Source organism: Fukomys damarensis, unplaced genomic scaffold (assembly GCF_012274545.1).
Source record: "Fukomys damarensis isolate Sample0158 unplaced genomic scaffold, DMR_v1.0_HiC HiC_scaffold_6, whole genome shotgun sequence".
Taxonomy (NCBI): Eukaryota; Metazoa; Chordata; class Mammalia; order Rodentia; family Bathyergidae; genus Fukomys; species Fukomys damarensis.
This window is the reverse complement of record NW_022900918.1, coordinates 17,173,850-17,183,678: the sequence shown is the minus strand read 5'-3', so window position 1 is coordinate 17,183,678 and position 9,829 is coordinate 17,173,850. Positions and strand designations below refer to the sequence as shown.

Sequence of the window (9,829 nt, the reverse complement as noted above, 5' to 3'; positions counted from 1 at the left end):
AAAAAAAAAAAAAAAAAAAAAAAAAAAGGTTGCATGATTTAAATTGGATTAAACCTATTTTTACAAAGTAAAAATAATAATTGGCCATGTAGTAAGGTTTAATCCTTGTTAGCTACAATTAACTATATTTTATTTTGAAATCAAGGAAGAAACTTCTAAACTTTTTAGCATTAAAATATATGAGTAATTAAAAATTGCTAAGCCTGCAGCTAAAAACAGTGGTTAAGCACCATTTGCTCTTAACAGAGTAGAGTGTTTGAAAGAAGCCAGTCCAGGGTGTAGTTTTGAATTTGGGCTCTGTTGTTCACTGGCCATGTAAAGTTAGAGGCATCAGCTAGGTTTTCAAGATTTATTTCTTCATGTTTAGGAGGTTTCCAGTAGCACTTTGTAAGATTGTTACAAGAATTAAATGAACTAATGAACAAAAATCAGAACTTGTTATATATTTAGCTCTCAATATTTGTTAATCATTTTGTTGTTGCTTTCATTTAGTTGCTATTGTGATAATTCTATGGAGCTGCTTTCAGAAGTAAAAGTGATTCAAGGGGGCAGCCAATGGATTCTTGGATTGGTATAAGAGTAAGCGGACTTCCATGGAGTCAGAGAGGACAAAGCTTGTCCAGTGTGCAGGAATATTCTGAATATCTCTACACGAAACTGCTGTAGGAAAAAAAAATCTATCTTTGCAAAGAACATTTCAGCTGTTTCTTTAAATGGAAGGAATCTGAGATTTGTCAGGGTGAGGACTATTAGGCCCATGTCTTCCTCTGTATTCTATTATATTTCTAAAGTAATGGAAAAGTTGACAAATAGGAGAGTAGCGTATTTACTCTGAGAGGAATAGAATAATCAGAGGAAGAGCTATAAGATAATTTATTTTGTCCTATATTGTAAGTGACCGTGTTTCTCTGTTTTCTAGATTCAAAGACATGAATCAAGTTCTATAAGTGTTGAAAAATATTGAAACTTGAAATAATCCCAAGTCTTAAAATCATGTAGAAAATAAAGCAAAATGCATACACACACAAAGGTATGATGGTGTTGTATATTCAATTGCTTAATAATGACTATGTTTCTGAAAGTCCACACCAGTAAAACCATATTTGGAGGTAAGGGAAATTCAAAGATAAGAAAAACTCATTAAATCTGGAGAAGGGAGGTAAAGAGATGACTTCAAAGTATCAACAAACATGAGAGAAAAAATGACTTACTTCAATTGATTATCAAATTTATATATTTTTAAAGGCACTTTTCTCACTAAAGCTTGCTTTTAAGAATCTGGGTTAAAGACAAGCTTTGGTAAGCACAGAAGCACATAAAAGGATGATTTGAAATAGTACTTTCCAACAATTCTCCTGATTAGTCTCTGTTACTTGTAATATTTCTTCTTGCTTAGAGTCTATTATTTTTAAATGAATTGAAAAACTAATTGAATACATCTTCAAGTTATTACTGTACTTAGGGGATAGAATGCTCTACAACATGATTCTTTTTTAATAAAGTTAAACAGAGAAAAATGAAAACAAAACAAAAAATTTAAATAAAAATTTTATTTCAATAGTTTCAATAATTTGTGTGACATTTATGAAATTCACTCATCAGCTTAAGCATATTTTGGGGGATCTGTAAATTTAATTATTAATGTTGTTGAAAGTTTTAGGCAAAATAATTTGCACAAATACGTAAGATTAAAGGCAACCAGTAAAAGCGAGGATAGAGTGAATATTAAGGCCAGATTAAAAAAGGTTCTAAAAATCACACATACATAACAAGATCCTTTTAGATATGTACATATAATAATGTATATGTGGCTTTTATATTCTACTAGGAATATTCAATGTCTTGTAAGCATCTCAAACCTGGTATGTCCATTATATTTGTTTCTCTAGTTATAAAAACAAAGGCAAGCAAATGGTAAGATTTATGAAAAGTATATACAGTTTGTAGTTATACAAACTAATCACAATGTTTGAAAGAATCATTTGTAGGAAATTGGATGCACCTTGAAACCATAAAAGTGAATAAATCATACACACAAGCTTACATATCACATGGTTTCTCTTATATGAAAAAATCTAAAATATAAATAAAAGATAATAGGAAGTAGGGAGATCAAACTTTCCCAAATGTGAAGAGGATCAAGAGATGGAGTGGGAGAGAAGGAGGTAAAGGAATCAGAATGTGTGACATAAATGCACAAATCCACACAAGGAATGTGAACAACATGTGCTATACACATACAAATAAAAATTTTAAAAGATTTCACAGATGAGCATGTTACCATATGCATTTTATGTTCATGTTAAAGTTATAAAATTGTTCACATCACATCTTGTTTCTACACAGGATAAGACTCACTATGTACAAACACACAAGTTATATGTAAAATATAACCATTGGCTAATGTATGTCTATCTGGTATTTTGTGCTTAAAAAGTGTTTCAGGTATATCTTAAAACCAGCGACAATAGTAATGCACTTTAAAGGGACATCCTAAAAACTCTAGTCAATCTATTTCTACTTCTTTAGGATAATTTTGATTTAAGAAAAAATAAATAGCCAATCTGCAAATGCTTTGAGAATCTGCTTAGCAATATGTATAGTCCTTTGGATAAAGTATATCCAGCCCTTTGTGACAGGCAAGAATTTCCTAACCCTAATCTCTAAACTCCTGAACATTTTACCTTCTATAGCATAGTAGATTTCTTTCAGATGGAATTAAATTGAAAACCCTGAAGTGAAAAGATCATCCTGGATTATCCAGGATGGCTCAATATAATTACAAGGCTCTTATAAGACCAGAATCAAGAAAGATGTGACAACGTGACCATGGATGAAGACATCATTTTAATGCAATTGTTGGCTTTGAAGATGAAAGAGGGCCAAGAGCCAAGGGATAGAGGCACTGTCTAGAAGATGGAAAAGGCAAGGAACAGGTTCACCTTTAGGTTGTCCCAAAAAAATGAGGCCCCACTGACCCTGCTTTTAACTTACAGAGATGTCTATGATCCATAATAACAGGATAGCAAGCTTGTAGTCTTTAATTCATTAAGTTTGTGGAAATCTGTTATAGCAGCAATAGGAAACTAATACACTCTCTATAGCATCTGGTCTACATTTGACGGTTTCCTTTTCTGTCCTCTTATATAACTCTCTTAATGTCCACTCCATCTAGTTACTCATTCCCAAAACACCACTGGAAACTTTTCTCTTAGTGCCAACAATGACTTTTACATTGACAAACCCTCAACAGCTCCTTGCACATTTGATCACACTGTCCTCCTTGAAGTATTTTATTTTCATGGCTTCAACAAAAGATGATCTTGTTGCCCTGCTTCTGCTTCTCCGTCTCCTAATCAGGACACTCTTCTTCTGACATCCATAGATCAGTGTGTCTCAAGGTCCAGTCTTCAAACCTATCTGACTGCACAATACTCCTAAATTATTATTAATTTTAATATAACCTGTGGTTTGATAATTCCTAAACTTAATGCCTTAGATATACAATTGCTTGCTTGTCATCTCCTAAATATACATGTCTCAAACATGTCCCAAACCAAACCGTCAGTTCTTTTCCTCTTCCTTTGCCTTTCTCCTCTTAATAAAAGGCATAATGATGTACTGCATTCCTCAGAGACACTGCTTGTGTTTCTCCTTTACTGCTTTCTTTCCTGTGTATCTCACACCAGAAGTTCTCTTTAACTCTAAATTTGTAGAAGAGATGGTAAATCGTCCATCAAAGTTTATATTTCTGACTTCTGCTTTTTGTTAGACTGGACAAACTAAAACAAATCATCTCAGATCTGTAGAACATTTTCAAATGATCTAATACACATGCAATTATAAATCACAACAAAGAAAAAAGATAATAAAAGAAAAAATTATGAAGTGATAATATCTAAGAACTTTCCTCAATTGATAAAAGATATCAACGTAGAAAACCAAGAATCTCATTGAAATGCAAACAGGATGATTATACAGAAAACCACACCCAATCAAACTGCTGAAAATTAAAGATTTTTTTCCTTCTTTTTTTTTGGTACCAGGGATCAAACTTCAGACCTTGCACTTACCAGGCAGGAGGTGGAAACACTGAGCCAAACCCCTGACCCTAAAGATTTTTTTTTTTAATCTTAAAAGTAGACTTAACCCAAATCACAGGACAAGTGAAGGGGAAAATATAAATTATGTCTAGCTTCTTCTAATTGATAGCCGCCAAAAAAAAAAAATAAAACACCATCTTTGGACTACTAAAACTAAAAATAAATTCATCTATACTCCTATATGGAGATAAAATATAGTTCATATATTCATAAATGAAATCAGAAATAATATTTATTACAGTGATACTAATTATGGGCTCATTTCCATAAACATGGTACAAATAGAAAAAAAATAACACCAGAAAAGTCACTCGGGGTATAAAATTTTCCCTACGCTCTGAGTTAGATGTGTCACACAAATTTTGATGCATAGTATCAAATTTCATTCAATTCACAATATTTTCTAAATTTCTTTGAATTTTATTTCTTGATCCATGGATTATGTAGAAATGTGGTACTTAATGTCAAAATATTTTGGGATTTTCTCAATATACTATTGTTATGGATCTCTAATGTTTCTATGGTTAGAAAATATACTCTTCATAATTTCAAGATTGTTCTATGATGACTCCAATTGACCCTTATATTATGATCCAGCATATGGTTTACTTAGGTGAGTATCTATGGGCATCAAAGAATAATCTGTATTTTGTAATTGTTTTAAAGAATATCCTACAAAAGTCAATTAGCTCATTGAAGTTGATAGTGTTGTTCAGAACATTTATATCCTCACTGAGACTTTTTGTCTGGTTTTTCTACTAGTTGCTCAGAGAAATACTCAAATTGTAATTTGTGATCGTGGATTTCTTTCCTTTTCCCTTTTCATCTATCAGTGTTGTCAGACTAGACAAACTAGAACAATGAATCACTGTATTTTGAAGCAATTTTATTAGATCTACATACATTCAGAATTACTACGACTTGTTGAGTAATCACTTCTATAATTATTAGTTATTCTTTGTTATCTCTGATGATACTTTTCTCCTTTTTCTAATAAAACAGTCCTGATATCTGCCTTCTTCAACATTTGGATCAAAAGTCCTCCTCCCATCTTTTAGCCTGTGACTTTATAACATGTTGTCTTGTAAACAGCAGACAAATTGGTCTTGTACCTTTATTCATTTTGAGAATCTGATTTTATTTAGAGATTATTCCTTTTATATTTAATGTAACCACTGTTGTGTAATGATTACATTTTATTTTTGTGCTTATCTTTAGTTTAGCCCCTGTGTTCCTTATTCTTTTATTCTCTTTTATTTTTCTTTTTTTTTTTTTAACTGTTGCTGTATCAGAACAAACCTTTATTGCAGAACACATTGTTTCTTTAAGGTGTTAGATTAGAGTATTGGAAGATGCATTTAATTCTCTCTCTCTCTCTCTCTCACTCTCTCTCTCTCTCTCTCTCCATACATACACACACACACAGAGGCACACACACATGCACACATGCACACATATATTTGAATTGGGTATGACATTCCATTTAAGTTGTCTTCTTTTGTCTTTATGAAGTTAATTGGTACATGTTAGGTGAACAATACAGTTACCTTCATCACTGGGATCTTGTACCTTTAAATGATAGATCTTGGTTCTTATTTTTCCCCATTCCCCAGCCCTCCTTTTACCCACTTCACCCTTCCCTGTTTACAAAAGACTGGTTTCCATGTTTTTCCTTTTCATATATTTTTTCTTTTCCTTTTTTTACCTTCCCTTTACCCCTCCCACTTCCTCTACTCTTTTAGACACTTTCTTCCTATTACACAGCATCAATTATGCATTTTTATCCTTATTTACACTTTTAGTTTTTCACATCAGAGAAAGAATTTGGTATTTACACATGTGTGACTTATTAATTTCACCTAAGAGTATCGCCTCAGTGTGCATCCACTTAACTATAAATATCTCCAGTTTCTCATTCTTTATGGCTGAGTAGTACTCCATTCTATTAAAAAAAAAAAAGAAAAGAAAGAAAAGTCTCTTTATCCAGTCTCCAGCTTATGGGCAATTGAGTTGTTTCCTAATTTTATTTTGTTTTTTATTTTGTTTTTTGTTTGTTTCCTAATTTCAGCTATTGCAAACTCTGCCACTATAAACTTGGGTGAGCATATATTGCTGTGATGTGCTTCTTTTAATTCTTTTGAAAAGATACCCAGCAGAAGAATAGCTGGGTCAAATGGGACTTATAATCCTAGTTCTTTTTGGTATCTCCATATTGATTTTCACAGTGGTTGCACCAGTCTGCACTCCCACACAATGAAGAAGGGTTCTTATCTCCCCACAGCCCCGCCAGCATTTGTTACTCAATAGCAGCCATTCTTTGTGGGGTGAGATGGAATCTCAGTGTTGTTTTCATCTACATTTCTTGAACGACCAGTGATGTTGAACATTTTTTCATGTTTATTTGCTGCTTTTACTTCCTTGTCTGAGACATGTCTGTTCGTGTCAGATGCCCATTTTTGAATTGGGCTCTTATATATGGGGGGTCTGATTTTTTTGAATTCTGTATGTATTCTAGATATTAGACCTTTGTCTGAGGAATAGCTGGTAAAAATTTTTTCCCACATTCTGGGTTGTCTCTTAGACCTGCTTTTGATGTCTCTGGCAGTGCAGAAGCTTTATGAAAAGATGCGATGTCAGTTCTTGATTCTTTGTGCTAGTTCCCGTGCTACTGAGGATTTGCTCATAAAGTCTTTTCCTATGCCAATGTCTTTTTTACTTCATTACTTCATTTTATCTGTTCTATTGATCTACTATCAAAAGTTCATTTTACCTGTGAAAATTACAATATCTATCTCTCAATTATCATAGTCTACCCACAAATATTCTAAATATAAACCCTCAGATGAGAACTTCACAAATTATATGAGGACCTTACAAACACAATTATAACTTCATTTATACCATTCATGCCCTTTGTATTCTTATCAGTCTATATGGATTTGACACCTCAAACTAGTAACATAAATCAGAAATAAACTTCTACTTTCTTTGAGACTATCAAATATTTTAATTCTATTTTTTATTGCAGCTCACTTACAGACTGGTTATCAAATATAACCATCAAAATATACACTGACTGGCTGGGGATTTATCTCAGTGGTTCTGGCACCTTCCTCACAAGTTCAAGGGCCCGAGTTAGATTCCCCAGTAACAACAACAAAAAAAAATATATATATATATTTATATATATATATATAAATATATATATATATGCACACACATATACATATATATATATATATATATATCCTGACTGTGACACAACTTAACTTTCTTCATCTTTGTGTCCCTTGCCTAATCTGTTCCCTTCCCTTATTTTCCTTCATAGCTTTTATCAATTCCTAATATTGCATAATTATCTTATTTCATTTTACTGTAATGTCCACTAAAATGTAAAGGTAGGGATGTGACATGTAATGTTTGCCAGGATTCACTAGCACTTAGAATATTTCTGATGCATGCACTTGAGTCCTTTTGATGGAAACACAAGGTAGATCTGATATAAACACTAGAAATACTTCAAGAATAATCACTAGGAAAAGTTTTATTCAAGGCATACTGAAAAATTTCCAAGCCATGAAAAATAGTTATAAGATCAGTAGCCAAGATCTAAAGCCAAGGTAGTTATGATGAAGCTGGCTATACACACATATTAACCTTCTCAAAAATTCAAAGTAAAATACTTGCAAATTTCCTGTACACTCTTCTGAAGTAGACCTTAAATACTTGTTAATGATGAGAGTATAACCATTATTTATAATCAAAGGAGAACATGTAAGTTGCAAAACTATAGACACAGGACAAAATTTCTTAGCATATGTCCCACAGAGACATTTTTGGATGTGCTTTCTTAGAGTTTCTTACCTGGTATTAATTTTAGAAAAGAGTAAAATTGGGACTCAATGCACAATGCAGAAAACCTTTAAACACAATATGGAGTGACCTTATAAATTTGCTAAACAATTCTCCCAGCCTGATGATAACATACCCCAATTTCCTCACAAAGGCCTACAAGAGTTTTAAAAAGCAATGATGCCTTTATAACTCATCTACAATGAACTAGTCATGAAAATTAATCAATGTGTTCCCAATTTACATATACCTTATAGGTTGTATGCAGTATCAATTATCATTAAATTTTTCAGATTTTCAGAGGTCTTAGCTATCATATAGCTTTATGCTTGAATCCAACTAGTTTAACAGACAACTAGTTCAGATTAGCAATAAAGTTGATTCACTTAAAATTATTCTTTTTATTCCATCACTACTAAATTTATGATCAAGTTTTCTGAAGGTGTATACAAATTTTAAAAACTAATTAAATTATTAAACAGATTATTTTCCTACCATAGCTTCAAAAATAATATAAAATGCTATACTTTTAGTAAACCTTACTTGAGAAATTGTGATAGCAAGAAATATGATGCACATAGAGAAGTGATTCCATTTATGGGAATAATTTGACTCCAATCTAGTATGATGGGGACCTTGAATTCAATCTTAAGTAAAATATGGAGTGGAAATCCTTTGAAAGGACTAGATGACTTGTCTAAAGAATATCATTGGATCGCCAACTCTAATAAGAGAAGTAATCACCAGATATTCTGAAAATTTATTTCTCAGGAAAAAAAGAGGACAAGCCTACCACCAGATATCTCACTGTTTTGACACATAAAAATTTGTGGTAAAACAGAATATATTCACCAAAATTATTAAGAGACTGCTTCTGGGCCAGAGATTTAACTCAGTGGTTCTGATGCCTGCCTCACAAGCACAAGGGCCTTAGTTCAATCCCCGGTACAAAAAAAAAAAAAAGAAAGAGAGACTGTTTCTGGTCTAAGTGTATGTGTGTGTGTCTGTGTGTGTTTGTAACTGATGTTTTCCAGATTTTTTATATTCAAATGACATTATTTTAAACAAATATAGCTGAAAATACATAAAACTAGGGCAACCTAATGCTTTTGAAACAAAGCACTGAAACAAATGCCTCACCCCAGCTATTTTATTTTTGGAAATTTAGAAAAATTCTTTCTATTATTTTAAGTAAACTTTTCAAATTTAAATCTATCTTCTCCAAGAAACTCCCTTTACTTCTACTCTCTAGTTTTCTTTAAATCTTTTGAATCATATTGTTTTAGTTAGTGCTATATATTATGCACATGCCTGGAAATGGCTCATGTATTTGTCTCATAAAACAGTGTTTTCCTTCAGGCAGGTGGCAGTGTGGTTGTGCCAGATGTCCCTGGGTGGCCATCTTGCCTGTTAAAATGTAAATTATGTATGTATAAAAATAGAACTGCAGGCACCTTTAAAAGTCCTCATGTTAAATAATGTCCTGATGTCTAGAAGCCAAGCCCAAGCACAGGAATTTTTCATTGCTTACGGATTATAGTGAACATTAGAGTGGGCAGAATGTCACTATGGGTGCCATGAACTGGCCATGGAAATAGGCAAAACATAACAGATTGTGTACAGATTTAGGAAGTCAGGATAAGTTTACAGCTAAAACTTCGAACCTTAGGTAGAGAATTTCATAGATCCAGAGTGTTACGGTCGTCTTTTGTGCCCTCCCTCCTCCAGTTTACACTCTACATTGTGAGTGTGCAGTGGCAGCACACCCCTATGAATCCATCCCTGATGAAGGTTGAGCCCAGAGGATCATCTGTCTGTGTGTTCAAGTCTATCTGGGAAATTTAGCAAGAGTGTGTGTGTGTGTGTGTGTGTGT

At 32.9% G+C, this 9,829-nt stretch overlaps 1 long non-coding RNA gene across 1 annotated transcript in view; it reads right to left on the bottom strand.

Moving 5' to 3' along the window:
• LOC104861057 overlaps positions 1–9,829 on the bottom strand; it is a 62,424-nt gene that overhangs the window by 51,732 nt on the left and 863 nt on the right. The window lies entirely within an intron of this gene.